The sequence below is a fragment of the Magallana gigas genome, chromosome 10, assembly GCF_963853765.1.
Source record: "Magallana gigas chromosome 10, xbMagGiga1.1, whole genome shotgun sequence".
Classification (NCBI taxonomy): Eukaryota; Metazoa; Mollusca; class Bivalvia; order Ostreida; family Ostreidae; genus Magallana; species Magallana gigas.
Genome location: NC_088862.1, coordinates 23,865,967 through 23,880,736, shown reverse-complemented (window position 1 = coordinate 23,880,736; position 14,770 = coordinate 23,865,967).

Genomic DNA, 14,770 nt, shown 5'->3' with positions numbered 1-14,770 from the left:
AAAATATTTAACTTGTTTAAAACCATTTGAATTAAAATATTTTGTTTATTCCTATCCCCATGCACGCTCTGTGTGTATCCATGGGGGATGGGTGCATTTACAAGATCTGGGGATTTATATAGTCTGCTCTATGAGAAAATTCGAGTTAACATGTCGTAATTTTAACCCAAATATTTTAAAAAAAGTAAAATATCTTCAGCGATTAACATTAATTGATTTCCCGGTTAATCATGTTGCCGATATTTGTCAAAGTCTCTTCTGAATTATGAACCTGTTATTCGTTAAATATAGCCCGAAATTCAGCTCAGACGGCTGCTTGTTTCGATTAAACAAGTTGTTGATTCTACGAACCGGAAGTCGTACATAAATTTCTTAGTGTTGTAATTTTAACGATATCTTAATAAAATATATAATGGAATTCCTTGAAAATAAATAGGGATTGTCCTTTAAGGTGGCTCTATACACCCACAGTTTATTCCAATATTCAATAGAAGACCATAAAAAATATACTTATCAAATATTAAAATGATGATAGGGATACGATAAGTATTTTTAAAGAATTTTTTAACGTTTTTTCGTGTTTTTGTAAAATAATTTTTAAAAAGTTAAAGCTGCTTGGTCCGATTTTTTGGTAATTACAGTATCAAATTTTTTTAAATATACAAATCATTTATCTTGGAAAGTTATGGACTTTCTCCTATTTACACCAACAGAATTAGTCTCCTTTCAAAGTTAGAAATATTCAAAGTTAATAAAAATAATTTCTCTTTGGGCAAACGAAAAAACAAACCAAAATGCATCACGGGAATGTTTAGAAAAGGAAACCGCATGGTTTCGTCCCCCGAATGATTGGGGTTATTCAACCCGCATGCTATGCATCGATTGTAAAGAAAGCAGACTTTAGAAATATTGGCTAACAAAACGTACGCATGTTTATTTGTAATTTGTCTGATCATTTCGATCTTTATTTAAAGCGATGTCAAATTCGTAATGCAACCATACCCGTCTCGTCGTCAGGGGTGAAATTTAACATGAGGCGAAATAACGCGGTACCTTTTAATGTCGTTTTGTTTTGTTAGCAAATTTTGTACGTATTTTTCTTCATTGAAATTTGGCATAATTTATGGGTAAAACTACTGCAATGTCTATTATTATACATATACTAAGCATAGCCATCGTTTAAAAGCGTGCATAAAATTTGATATAAAATCGGACCAAGCAGCTTTAACTACTAACAAATTGAGAGAATTTTTTTTGTCATATGATAAATATTTCCTTCAGACATCTTAAAAAAATATAACACTTCTTAACATTCAAAAATGTTATTATTGCAATTTTTTTTAGTATTTCCCAAAACATAATTGTTCATATTTTCTTACTCCGTTCACAAATCATCTGAAAAAGCTGCTTGATGTTATAAGGAAATGTATTTTAATAAATGTGACATAAAAAATTGAATGAAAATCATTGCAAATAAACACAAAAAATATTTTATTTGGAATGAAAGTTCCTCAGGTAAGAGTTATTGTTCCTAAGTCCCAAGGCCCAAACACCTTGGGGACTTTTCATTTCTGAGTTGAAGAAAATTTCCTAAATATCATGTTGGAATGATAAATACATAGATATTTCATTATTGGCCTATATAAGTGAATATATTCGCTTTAATGCAAAACTGAATCAAATAAATAAAGGGGAAAATTAACTTATAGGATTTATGTATTCCAACCTGAGAGAAATTCAAAGCCACCCTCCGACCCCCTTTAGGTGGTAAGGAATATTTGTCGACATTAATGTGGATTAAAGTTTATTATAATTGAAATACTTTCACCGGTTTAGAATTTTCTTAAACAGAATTCAACCCAAAAATACGTTTTAGAAAATTTTTGAAAATTAAAAATTTTACCGTCCTCAATGGGATTCGAACTCATGACCTTCAGGTATGTAGTGAACCCACTACCCCACTGCGCTACGTCGATGATGGGAGAGAAACTATAAGTATTTAAGAAATTATACTTGATTTTATTGTTTATTTCGATAAATAATACGACACAAAGTGAAGGTGTCACATACCACATTACTTGTAAGAAATGAACTTTCCAATTATGAAATTCAATCTATTCATTTAACAAATTTTTCAAAAGAGCGGTCCCCACACAATTCGCCTCAGTTTAAATCAGCCAGTACCGGAATTGCATTCTTCCAGATTTACTTTTTTGCGTACTGCGTCATCAAAAATTGGTGTATAGAGCCACCTTAACATGCTTATGAAGTGTACGAAGTTTGATACACATGCATGCGAGGGTTTTCTTTAAATTTTTCTAAAAAGGATGAAATGGACACACACATATACACATACACACACACGCACAGCAGCGATGCTATATCCCCCTCGCAACAAGTTGCGCGAGGGGATAAAAATGTCTCATTTGGCATTGTCGGCAATAAATAGGGATAAAAGCCTATCATGCAGGTGAAAATTGGCAATTTTTTTTAAATTCAAGCAATTACATGTACCGGTATCACGGGATATGAGTATGGCGTCCTGAATGTCGGTTCAATACAGACTCATTTATTTAAGTTGGTTGATAGAAAATTTACGGAGAGCTATTATATATAATACAGCTTTACAGCCACTTGTGAACATGTACTGTTTACCATAAAGCAGATACTAAATTTTATAAAATAATCGTCAATACAGTATATTTAAAAATATTTTTGATTAATCTAAAAACTCTACCGGTTCATAAACGATCAAATTCATCTAACCCACTCCGTTCCTTCATTTCAGAAATCCAATTTCCTAAGAAAAAACATACTTACGAATCATAAACATACTAGTATACCCTTACTATTTCTTCAAAACCTTTCAATTTTTATAAAAAAAACTTCGTGCTTTAACTAATGTGATAAAAACTTGTATAATAAAAAAAATTGTAAGCGCCGGAATGGTAGAAAAAAAACCCCATAATTTTCAGATAAACTGTTGCAAAAAGCTTTAAATGAACGACACTTTTTCTATCGAAAATACCGGTATATTTTTTTTTAAATTATAGAGATATGATTGAAACTGGACCAAACAGGAAGAGGTTCATGTATATAAAAATCGTTGCCGATGTGACGAGTGCGCTTATTTCTGTAATATAACTCTCGTGGTATTATACGTATGATATAAGGGTTAGAAATTACCAAATCTTAGCAAGTCGTTTAAATCTAACAAATTCAGAAAAATAGATAGATAAAAGCTGTCAATGTGACAGCAAACCGAGATATCTTTTGTGTGAACAGTATCCATAATTCATCAGGCAAAGGGTCATTTGGTGCCATAGCTTTGGTTTATTACATAAAGAATAAAATGCTTCAATATTTCTTGAAATAGAAAATCTGTCCTTGGAAAAAAAGAGAAGAAAAAAAACCCAGAAGAAAATCAAAAGGTATTTCACCTTAAAGGTGGAAGGACCTTAAAAGTGACCCCGAGGTAAATAGAAAAAAATATGAACAAGAATAACAAACATAAAGAAAACTGAGAGGTGGAAAGACCTAATTATAAAGAATTTAAAGCAACACTTCATAAGGATGAGAGTGGGATTTATTGCTTTTCATATATATATATATATATATATATATATATATATATATATATATATATATATATATATATATATTTATGATCGGTGTAGTCACATTTATGTCGAACAAACAGTATTTGCAAAACTTTACGAGTTTGTGCACACGAAAGCTGATTTAACAAAGTTTCTCACATTAGTCAGCTTCCAAAGATATATGAACGGATTAGCCAGTGAGTTAATGGTGCATACACAGAACGATATACGCAAAAATTGAGAAGAATCGTCAATCCATACCGCAATCATGAGGGGCCCTGTCAAGACGAAGAGAACAGTTATCAACAGTCCAACAAGCAACAGGGTGTCTTTCACCTTTTTGTGTCTGAAATCATGAAGATTAGAAGTATATGTAATCCTAGATATCTGAGGAATGACCTCTTCAGAAGGTGGAAGGTTTTGCTGACAGTTTGCTTCACGGACGGTGATTGTGACAACTCTCGTTTGTGTCGGTGCCCCTTGACCAGGTCCCACTTGATTATAGTTTTTAATAACATATCGAGTGGTGATAAAGTACAGTGAAAGCGTTGAAACTAGAAGCGATAGTGTTAGTAACCTGTTATAGAAAGAAAAAGCCACAAATCGACCACTGTAGACAAACGAAACAAATCTGTCCTTGGAGCGATTGTAGTCTCTATCTGGAGGTGACACAAGGGAAACGTTTGACGTCACCACCAATAACCAGCTTATGATGCAAACAACGTATTTCCGGTTTCCACAAAAAACGTATCTGTTCCACTGTTGAGTACAAACAACGGTAAATCTTTGTAAACTGATGAGGAAGATTTGTAATAGAGAGAGATAAAGACCGTTTGTCATCATAAAAGTTTGTGCTACTACCAGTACTCTACTTGTATGCATACTAGATAGGTTGAGAATGCGGGGGAAAATGAATACATTCGACAGTCCAACGAAGAAGTCACTGACTGATAGCATCATCACCAAGAAGTGATAGGGATTACTTCGTATTTCAGCTGTTTTGATGACAAAGATAAACACTCCTCCGTTTAATGTTAAAGACAGAAAGCCAATCACCGAAACAGACACAAGCACAGGAATATCCATTTGAACATTGTCTTTCTCGAATGATTCGTTGAACAAGGAAGTGTTGGTTAAATTCCAATTCATATTGCTTGTCATTTAATTTCAATATATTTTTCGTCGGCTAGTTTCCTTCGTCCTTATGAGGAGGTTGATACAGTCTAAAAATTTCCACAGCTATCAAACGCTCTTAATTTGTTTTGATATTCGTCCTGCGAGCCTAGTTCTTTATTACAATTTGTCAGAGATTTTTCCAATTCTGAAAATGACAGAAAAATGAAAGGTTTTCAATGTACAAATATATTGAAAACGAAAGGTGGAATGTTTGAATGATACAAAAAAATCAACGCTCTTTGCAATTAGCTGAGAGTGTTTATGATGATTTTTGGGGGACAGGTCTAAACAAAGTCGGAACAGAGCATACCGACCACAGAAAAATCGCCTTGTTGGAATATACTGGGACAGATCTATAGCAATGTCGTCTGTTCACTCGAGACGGCCACCACGGAGATCTGGGTCTTTTCCAAAGAATATATTGGCATTAACAGCGTTATATTTAATACATGTTGAGTTCTTTTCGAAAATCTGTTCAAAGAGCTGCCGAGCAATCTTTTACTTTGCAAAGATACTCACGGTCTCTGTTTAAATCTACAAGGACCAACACAGAGGCGTCGGAAGCAAATTGAAATGAAGGGGGGGGGGGCTAGACTTATCAAAAAGGCAAAATAAAAAATGAAAAAAGGTCTTTGGTTATGGCTATGTGTAACTTTGCACAAAAAAGGGGGGTGGGCTAAGCCTCCCCTACCCCTCCCCCCTCTCCAACCCCGGTTCCGACGCCTATGCAACATGAGCAAAAATGCAGGTTACAAAAACACCGATGCAACCTCTCTCAGAGATAAACTACTGCGTAATTACTACGATAGTGGTCAGTGCCCGCTCCTGAACACCGCAGACTGATGATAATTCCGGACATGCCTACAAGGACTACGGATTGCAGACTGTTGTTGGCAAACATACTTCAATTTGTACTGTATTTAATCGAATGACGATAATTTATTTTATTTTCTAATCAAAGGGATTTTGTTGTTTTATTACAGATAAGATTTTTTCGTCTATTTATTATGTATGTATTCAGGATTGAAAGTGGTCTATTGAACTGCCAGTCAATAGACTGCGATCTATTAGACCCTTGGTCAATAAACTGTGATCTATTGTTATTCATTTTAAGCAGTTCCTACCGTTTAGCACATTCGTTTTTGGTCTAAAATTGGAATTTTCACTTCAACATTCTACATGTAAACAAAAGCTTTGTTTACATGGCAAAGAATTGTAAGCTCTGTAACTCGCTTATAACTCAACGAATGACAATCAAATTTTGGTTGCCTATTAAAATGACTTACTGGAGCACTGTGAACATTAAAGTCGGAAAAATCATTTTTGAACAAAATAGTGACCACGCCCCTTAAGGGGGGGGGAGGGTATACATAAAGTCACGCAACGAAGAATGTCCGAAACGCCACTTTTTAAAGTTTCCACCAATCAAAAATTCTTCAGTATTCGAAAAAAAAGAAAAAATCTTCACCACGAACTCTGCATTTTTAGCGAGAATTGGGGGACATTTGATTGGCTGAATAACTGGGTTATGTCCGAATTTGCGATATGAAAGAAATCGCGAAAAAAAAATATCAGATCATTGCAAAAATTACTGGGCATACGGTATTAATAACTTATCATGTTTCTCTGTTTACCTTTTAGCATTTGAGTTCATGATTTTGTTGATCAGCAAACCTCGCGTTCCTCAAAAAGTCAATCATATTCGACAAAAAAAGATACTCACCTGTCTAAAAGAACCATGCCTTCCTCAGTCTCCATGATACATGCCTTAATTCATTATTGACTGCAAACATATTTGCGCCATTGTTCTTTTCTTTGTGATATCCAGGTAATTATTGTCAAGGCACCTAAGTATACATGTACCAGACATATTATTGTCGTGACTTGTCGATTGCGTATAACTATGAAGTGATATTTATATCAACCAAGTATGGTTCCCTTTATTTCCTACGGAAATTCATTGTTATTCTCAGCTCTGTATTACGACACGACAATATAGTCACCCCTTTCATCGATTGGTCGAAACCTTTAGCAACCTATGAAAAATCACGGACGTTTCCATGCTGATGTCAAAATTAATATTTTTATAAGGTTGTCATTATTCTACAGTGGTAACATTTCTTCACGTAGAGTGTGCTCATTTTCATAAAACAAAATGACACTTATTCTTTAGGAAAAAGGGAAACTCTTTGTAGGGTCATAATTCTATGTCGAAAAATGCCCCCGGTCATTATTCTACCTGGTGAATCTTCAGCAGATTACTTCTCCGGAACAAAGGTTTCTGCGCTACATGTACTACTTGGTAAATCAGCAGAAGTTCCAACATCCCGTATACCACAGTTCCCTACCGAGGATGCCAAAACCTCCAAGAGCCCGATACCATAGAGAAGTTGTCACTGTTTCTCTTATCGGTAACCCACTATGTGCTCAACCTTCCTAGCTGTATCTAGTGATAGAGGATGCCAATGCCTCTATTTCCTTTGAGATCGTAACCGCTACTAAAGTGTTTAACAAATAACCCACAGACGGTAGTCAGAGACAATTTTACAGAGACAGACACTTGGTGTAGCCACGTTATCAATCCTTTGCTAACATAGATGAGGAAGAGCTTTATATAGATAAACCGCTCTTAACATTTATTGAGTGTTTCATCCATGCCATATTTTAAACAAATAATACTTCCTGTAATTTCCAGAAACCTCTGTAATCTCAAAATCTAATTATTTATGTACAATGGTAATTATCGTAAAGAAGAATCAAACATATACTAATGATTTGAGATAATTGATTTAGCATTTAATTATCTAATCAATACAATTAAGGGAGGTAACTCTTTCAACAAAAATGCGTGCCTCGCTACAATACCCCTACCTTAATGTTATGCGCCCTCGCTTAAAATTACGTCTTTGCCTAAGACAACTGGCTAGTATCTCATATAGTCTTGCAACCAGACTGGTGGTCTCTGTGTTTTCTGAGCTAACATCCCCATGATTGTTTTCCCTATCTGTTTCGCCCTTATCGGATCTTGGTATCTCATCATCCTCAACCTAAATTGTAGCATAATCGGGTTTCTGTCCACTCTCGACCCATTGCTTTACCATCTTTAAACTTTCTTGGAGAGTTTGCATAGACATGGAGGAAGGTCTAACTTCGACATGAGAGACAACCGGTACAGTTTCACGATCCTGGTCCACAGTAAAACCACCGTCCGTCTGTCTGTCCGTCTGTCTGTCTGTAAACTTTTCACATTTTCAACATCTTCTCAAGAACCACAAACCAATTTTAACCAAATTTTGGCACAAAGCATTCTTAGGCTAAGGGAATTTAAAGTTGTGAAAATTAAGGACCACGCCCTTTTGCAAAAGGAGATAGTTAGGAATAATTGAAAATTTTCGAGAAATTTTCATATTTTTTTTCACGAACCATTATGCCAGGAAACCTAAAACTTTTGTGGAAGCATCCTCGGGTAGTGGAGATTCAAAGCTGTGAAAATCATAACCCTCGGGGGTAGGATGGGGCCACATGGTGGGGGGGGGGGTCGACATTTTACATAGGAATATATAGAGTAAATCTTTAAAAATCTTCTCCTCAGAAAGCAATCAACCAGGAAAGCTGAAACTTGTGTGAAAGCGTCCTCGGAGAGTGTAGATTCAAAGTTGTGAAAATTATGACCCTCGGGGATAGGATGGGGCCACAGTGGGGGTCGATTCTTTACATATGAATATAAAGAGTAAATCTTTAAGAATCTTCTTCTCAAGAACCATTTGGCAAGGAAAGTTGAAACTTATGTGGAAGCATCCTTAGCTGGCGTAAATTCAAGGTTGTGAAAATCATGACCCTCGGGGGTAGGATGGGGCCACAATTGGGGGGGGGGGGGGTTCAAATTTTTACATAATAATATATATAGAGTTAATTTTTAAAAATCTTCTTCTCGAGAACCATTTGGCCAGGAAAGCTGAAACTTGTTTGGAAGCATTATCAGGTAGTGTAGATTCAAGGTTGTGAAAATCATGACTCCCGAGGGTAGGGTGGAGCCACAATGGGGGTTGAATTTTTACATAAGAATATACAAAGTAAATCTTTAAAAATCTTCTTCTCAAGAACAATTTGGGCAGGAAGTGAGATTTCAAGTTTATTCAAATCATGATTCCAGGGGGGTGGGAGGGGGGGGTAGGATGGGGTCACAAGGGTAGGGGAGACAAATTTTTACATAGGAATATATAGAAAAATATCTTTAAATCTTTTTCTAAAAAAGCATTTGCCTAGAAAAGATGTAACTTTAGTGAAAGCAACTTCAGATAGTGTAGATTCAAATTTGTTCAAATAACAATGTTTAGGAGTAGTGTGGGGCCACATTGAGGATTCAGTTGTACAGAGGAAAACATTTTAATTATTCACAAAAAGTTATTATATATGCTTTTACTTATATACAAGCGTTTTACATATTACCGATTCTTTGAAATTGTTTAAACTTTGGCCCCTGGACGATTATTGGGCCTCACAGGGGTTTCAGAGTTTGATGTAGGTTTATATTCTGTGTTAAGGGTCTTTTTGAGACCTGCAATGCTGAATGTGATTTGACTTTTATATTATCCCGTAAGAAAAGGGACTTGATTATAAATAAAAGAATATCCAGGGGGAAACATATTTTTTTGTATAGGATCTACATGTTTTATACCACATTGTCCAGATATTTTGTATTATGACCCCATGAATTTGATTTTCATGACTATTGTTGCTCAGGTGAGCGATGTGACCCATGGGCCTCTTGTTTCTGCAATGTCACCGCCTTCATATCCCGCGTGAATCATCAAAGAAAGCATTTTACTGTTTAAATGAAACAAAACAGTAACCGATAGTGTCTGTTGGTCTGTTTGTATCATATAAGTGTTTTTCTTCAAATAACTATTCCTTTGCAGGTTAAAACGTAAATTGAAATGTATATATCAAAACAATCATACACAAATTAGAAATTTATACAATAAACATTTAAAATTAACAAGAGAAAATATAATTAATTTTAATAATTGTACATGCATATAAAGTAAATTAGGGTAATAAAGTTTTATTTTCTTTGTATGTTTAAGAGAATACACGAAATTACTTCCCCATGGACCTGTAAAATTTAAGCAATCCACGAAAATTGCCCCCCCCCCCACGAAATTTAATGATTCCACAGTAAAAACTAAGTTTTTTCCACTGGAACAAAAATGATTTATTAAGAACAGCTTCTGAAACTGAGATTTCCTTCCTCATACTTGTTTATTATACTTTAAAACAGTTAGCTTAGTGCAGTATCCATAACAACAGATCAATACTACATGTAACAGAAATTCAATTATTCTGAATGTTAAGAATTCCATAGTAATGGAACAAATCAAAGCCTGTGTATCACCCATCTTCGCTAGCCAAGGGTTTTCGGTCCTTTTTGCTCCCCATAAACCCTTGGCGGATATCATTACGAAAACTCGGTGATGTGGTGGCGCTATCTAGCGAGCAACTTGAGTTGCGCCCCTTGCATATTTACATTTTAATCGAATTAAACCACGGGTTATATACACATCGTGGCATTCATACAACTTAAAAAAATGTTGACTACCGAATATCGGAACATAATTAACGATGTTATTAAATACGAATTAAGTTATAACCTAGGGAAAGCACGGGATGTTTTATTCATAGTGTTTTGTAAGGACATGTACCGGGAGTGAAAAAGTCACCGATTTATATGAAAGCTTTCATGCCATAAAACAAGGTATCATTGTTGCGAATTTTGCAGACCAAAGAAATTAAATAAAACACAGCCCATATGAACCCTTAAAAGCAATAACCATAAGCAGGAACGTATATATACTAACGGGATATGCAACTTCTACATTCGCCATGTTTACTTCCCATGCTGTCACGCGAGCCTTGACAAGTTTATAGAACTATGTTCAATCCCAGTAAAATATAGAAGTTTTTAAAGCGATCTGGTTAAACCATCGTTGGGGAGGCACTTATGTCTCAACTTGTTAAGAGCACCGAATGTTTTACCAAAGATCACACGTTTTCTTTTAAAGTTTATATTTACAAGCACTGCGATTGGATCAGCTACTCGCAGCTGCAGCCAATCATAAAACGGAGCTTGTCACCGAGTTTTCGTAATGAAATCTGCCAAGGGTTTATGGGGAGCAAAGTGGACCGCAAAACCCTTGGCTAGCGAAGATGTGTATCACCCTGGTTATAGTTTTATCATTTACTATTTATAAAATGTACTTAGCAAACCAAAACTACAATTTGAAAAACAATCATTTTGAATCCGCTGGCAAGCATTTTTTTGCAAATCCCCTTTGTTACGCATTAAATTAATAGAATTAACTCCCAATCGAGCGTACTAATTGAAGCTCACACCTCATTATCTTTCTTTAACTTTCCGTTGCTGAGAGGGTTTTTTGGTTAAGAAAATGTTAAATATTTTTCTTTGATAAACAAATGATACAAATAAACCACCCTTCTCACTCTCTTGAAAATGTATCTGCTGTTTTTTCTTCTTTTATTTTTCAGAAGCCCTGTGAGGAACTGTCATTCGGTACGGCTGTTGTATGCCACAGTTCACATCTGATTGGCGTGAATGTTCTTGACTTCTTCACCTTCCATAGTCAATGTGTGAACTATGAAATTTGTTGAATTATGTGAACTACATGTATGATAATACTTGATGTGTTGATTTTTAACTTTTGGGGCATGCCCTTTGTCATGTATGGCGTCATATTACCTTTAAGGGGGATGTGCGGCCATCTTGTACTTTGCAAAAAAAGAATATTAACAGTTCTTGATTTGGCTTGTTTTTGCCCGAAACTGGCCAAAAATGCTGTTAAAAATATCAAAGCAATAAATATGAAGTCCTACATGTCTTTTGTTTGAAAAGTGTGACAGCAAGAACAGGACAGTGCATTTTTAATTACTCAAAACAGCTGTCGAATTGCGCAGCTAAAGACCTTTCTTGATGATTTAAAAATCAAAAATTATGCTAACAATTAGTATGAAAAACGTCAGTTAGCATGCGACCCAGTGGAAGATTGTATTTGCTGACAAGGCCCTTGTATCGACCATAGAACTTACGGAAAGATTACTTCAAACGAGACTGTTGATATATAGTCCTGTTTTATCAACTTCTTTGTCAGCAGCTTGCCTCGCCTTAGAAACTGTTCATATGAAGATCATGGCCGTGTGTATCAAATTAATTGAGAGACAAAAACAAGATATGCAGCTGATGAAGGTTTATTGCTACATAAGTAAGGAAAGTTGACTAATAGAAAAATTGAAGCCATCGCGTTTATCATAACGTTCTATTGTTGGGTTACCATCGATGTCCATTTTCAGTAAAATATCCAAATATGAAACAGATGACGCAGACTCTGTGATATCTTTTATTTCAAGTTCACTGGGATATATCGAGTCGACGTAAGTATGGAAATAACAATTGCTAATTGATATTACATCGTCGATATACCTGAATGTTGAGTAGAAGGCCACGTCGAGTGATTTTTTTTTTCACGTACAAGTTTGTGAATAAATTCTGCTTCATCCTTTAAGTTAAAGAAAATGGTAGTGACCTTGACCTGACCTTTATGCGAAAACAAGGAGGAAAATATGGTTAAACTGATAGAATTTATGGGGTATATGGTCTGTCTGACTGGTAAAATGTTCATGAATTTCATGACATAAGAAGTATTTCTAATAACGAGAAAACTCCTTCTTTAAGGTGGCTGAGTGATCAACTAATTAGCCATCCTAACTACATGTTATTGATACGATTTTGTAAGCTATAAACTATCAATTAGTAAAATATTTGGGAAAAAATATCTTTAAATTTTCGAAATTGTTTCCCACATCTTTACGGAGGTCTCTTCTTCTTCTTCTTCATCAGAAGAAGAAGTTCAATAAAGTATAACAATATTCATGAATATCCAGCCCTCTAAAAATCACCTCTCACTGCTTACATCTGCAAAATTTGTTGTTATTTTTTAAACCAATCTATATACAAAAATAACCCTTCTATATAGATTACATAAGGAGTCAAATATGTTGTTGACTTAATTAACCATATGATCTTTGCTAAGCAGAATTTTATGTATACGGTAACATAAAAAACATTCACTATAAGAATTAAGCATTTAAAGAGGTTCGATCCTCTGATTTTGGGTAGCCATTTTGTGTCACCTCTAGTCTGGAAATTCTGTGTCATATATGAATTCTACTTGTAAATTCCTTGTTTACAATGCCAAATAAACTCTATTGAAAAAAATTGTGAAGAAAAAATTCCATTTTTAGAAAGTGTAGTAAGGGACTATATTTTGTGGCGGAAGGTTTTTAAGAAGAAAATGAACATTTTTCATAACTCAGTTGTTTTAGAGTACCCTAATTTTAGCTTTCTTATCTTCCATGCAGACCAAATTTTCAGATAGTTTATGCATTGGGATATCTTCGTATTGTTTCAAAAAACATATTTCAACAATATTTCAATATTTCTATCGACATATATTGGCATGTTTAAGTGATATTTCATAAAAGTAAAGAAAAAATCAACTCCAATTTTCCCCTAAAATTAGCTTATTTCATGCATATCTCAAAATTTACATTATAGACTCATGCGTTTGGTTTTATTTTCTGAATATTTAAGTTTCTTTTGACAAGTCTGTCATAATTTGAGAAAAAGTTTGAGACTTTTAATTTACTTAATTGCATGTTGAATCGTTTATGAATAAAAATAGTATTTTTTCAGTGCAAAAAGGTCAAAATATCAATAAGATGAAGAAATTGCAATTTTTTTCATTATGATAATTTTAATTTTATTAATTCTAAATAATGTAAATTTGTATTTGATACCATGGTTCATTTCGATAAAAAAAAATATAGAGGGAAAAGCGATTAATGTGCAATTTACACTTTCAGTGCAGAAAGGTCATATTAAATACACCGTAGCACCGAAAGGAGCATATAGACCCCAAAATTTTGTTTTAAATTTTGGTTTAGATATGCGTGTAGATATTAAAAAAAGACTTTAGAAAAAAACTTAGAGACTTTTGATCGCAGGATCCAACGTCCTTAAAAATGTGTGATTTGACAAGGAAATTGTAAGGGAAAGGGACATAACTATAACACAGTCCAAACCTTGCTTTTTTGCTTTAAAAATTAATCCTATACTTTCACTTAAGTATGAATATAAGACTGATTATGAAAATATGCATAAGTAAGTATATGTCAACAAACTTACAGTGGGCACGATACATGAAGGTCTCCTTCATGGACAAAACCTAGGTCTTATCTCCTCTTCGGTGATTTCGGAATGATTTTCATGCATTTGTTTGATAAACTATTGATATGGCGGATTCCGGCAATGATATATACTCCTGTTGTTGTATAACAGTCTCCATTGTTTCCCTCTGGAAAAACCGGGGGAGGGGGGGGGGTTATATTTCAAAAGCCCGACACCGAAATATTAGGCAATGTTTTAAAGAATGAAGACAATGAAATTTTAATGATAATTTTTACTGTAGTATTTGTGTACATACAATATCAGCTACAAATGGTGTGTACCAACATTTCAACTACATATTAATGACCTAGTTCCAAAACTGATAGCATGTTTTAAGTTTATACAATTCATTTATTTTTTAAGGCTGAAATTACAAAAGAAACACACATTCACAATCATATATAATTTTCTAAAGTTAAAACATTTAAATACAAATAATGATAATTTGGACACACATTAAATACATAAGAACAATATCAAACGAACAGACAATCTCTAACGTTTGCAGTTTGCAGTTTCAAAATATTAATATAAAACCTACAAATTAAGAGTCAGTTTATTTCTTATATAAATCAAAGTACTAAAGTATTGACGGGAGTTGATTTTATCGATTATTATTTATTTTAAAATCAACGAAATGTAATTTTTCATGCATGGCAAGTAAATTGCTATAAGTATTTGAATTACGCACATT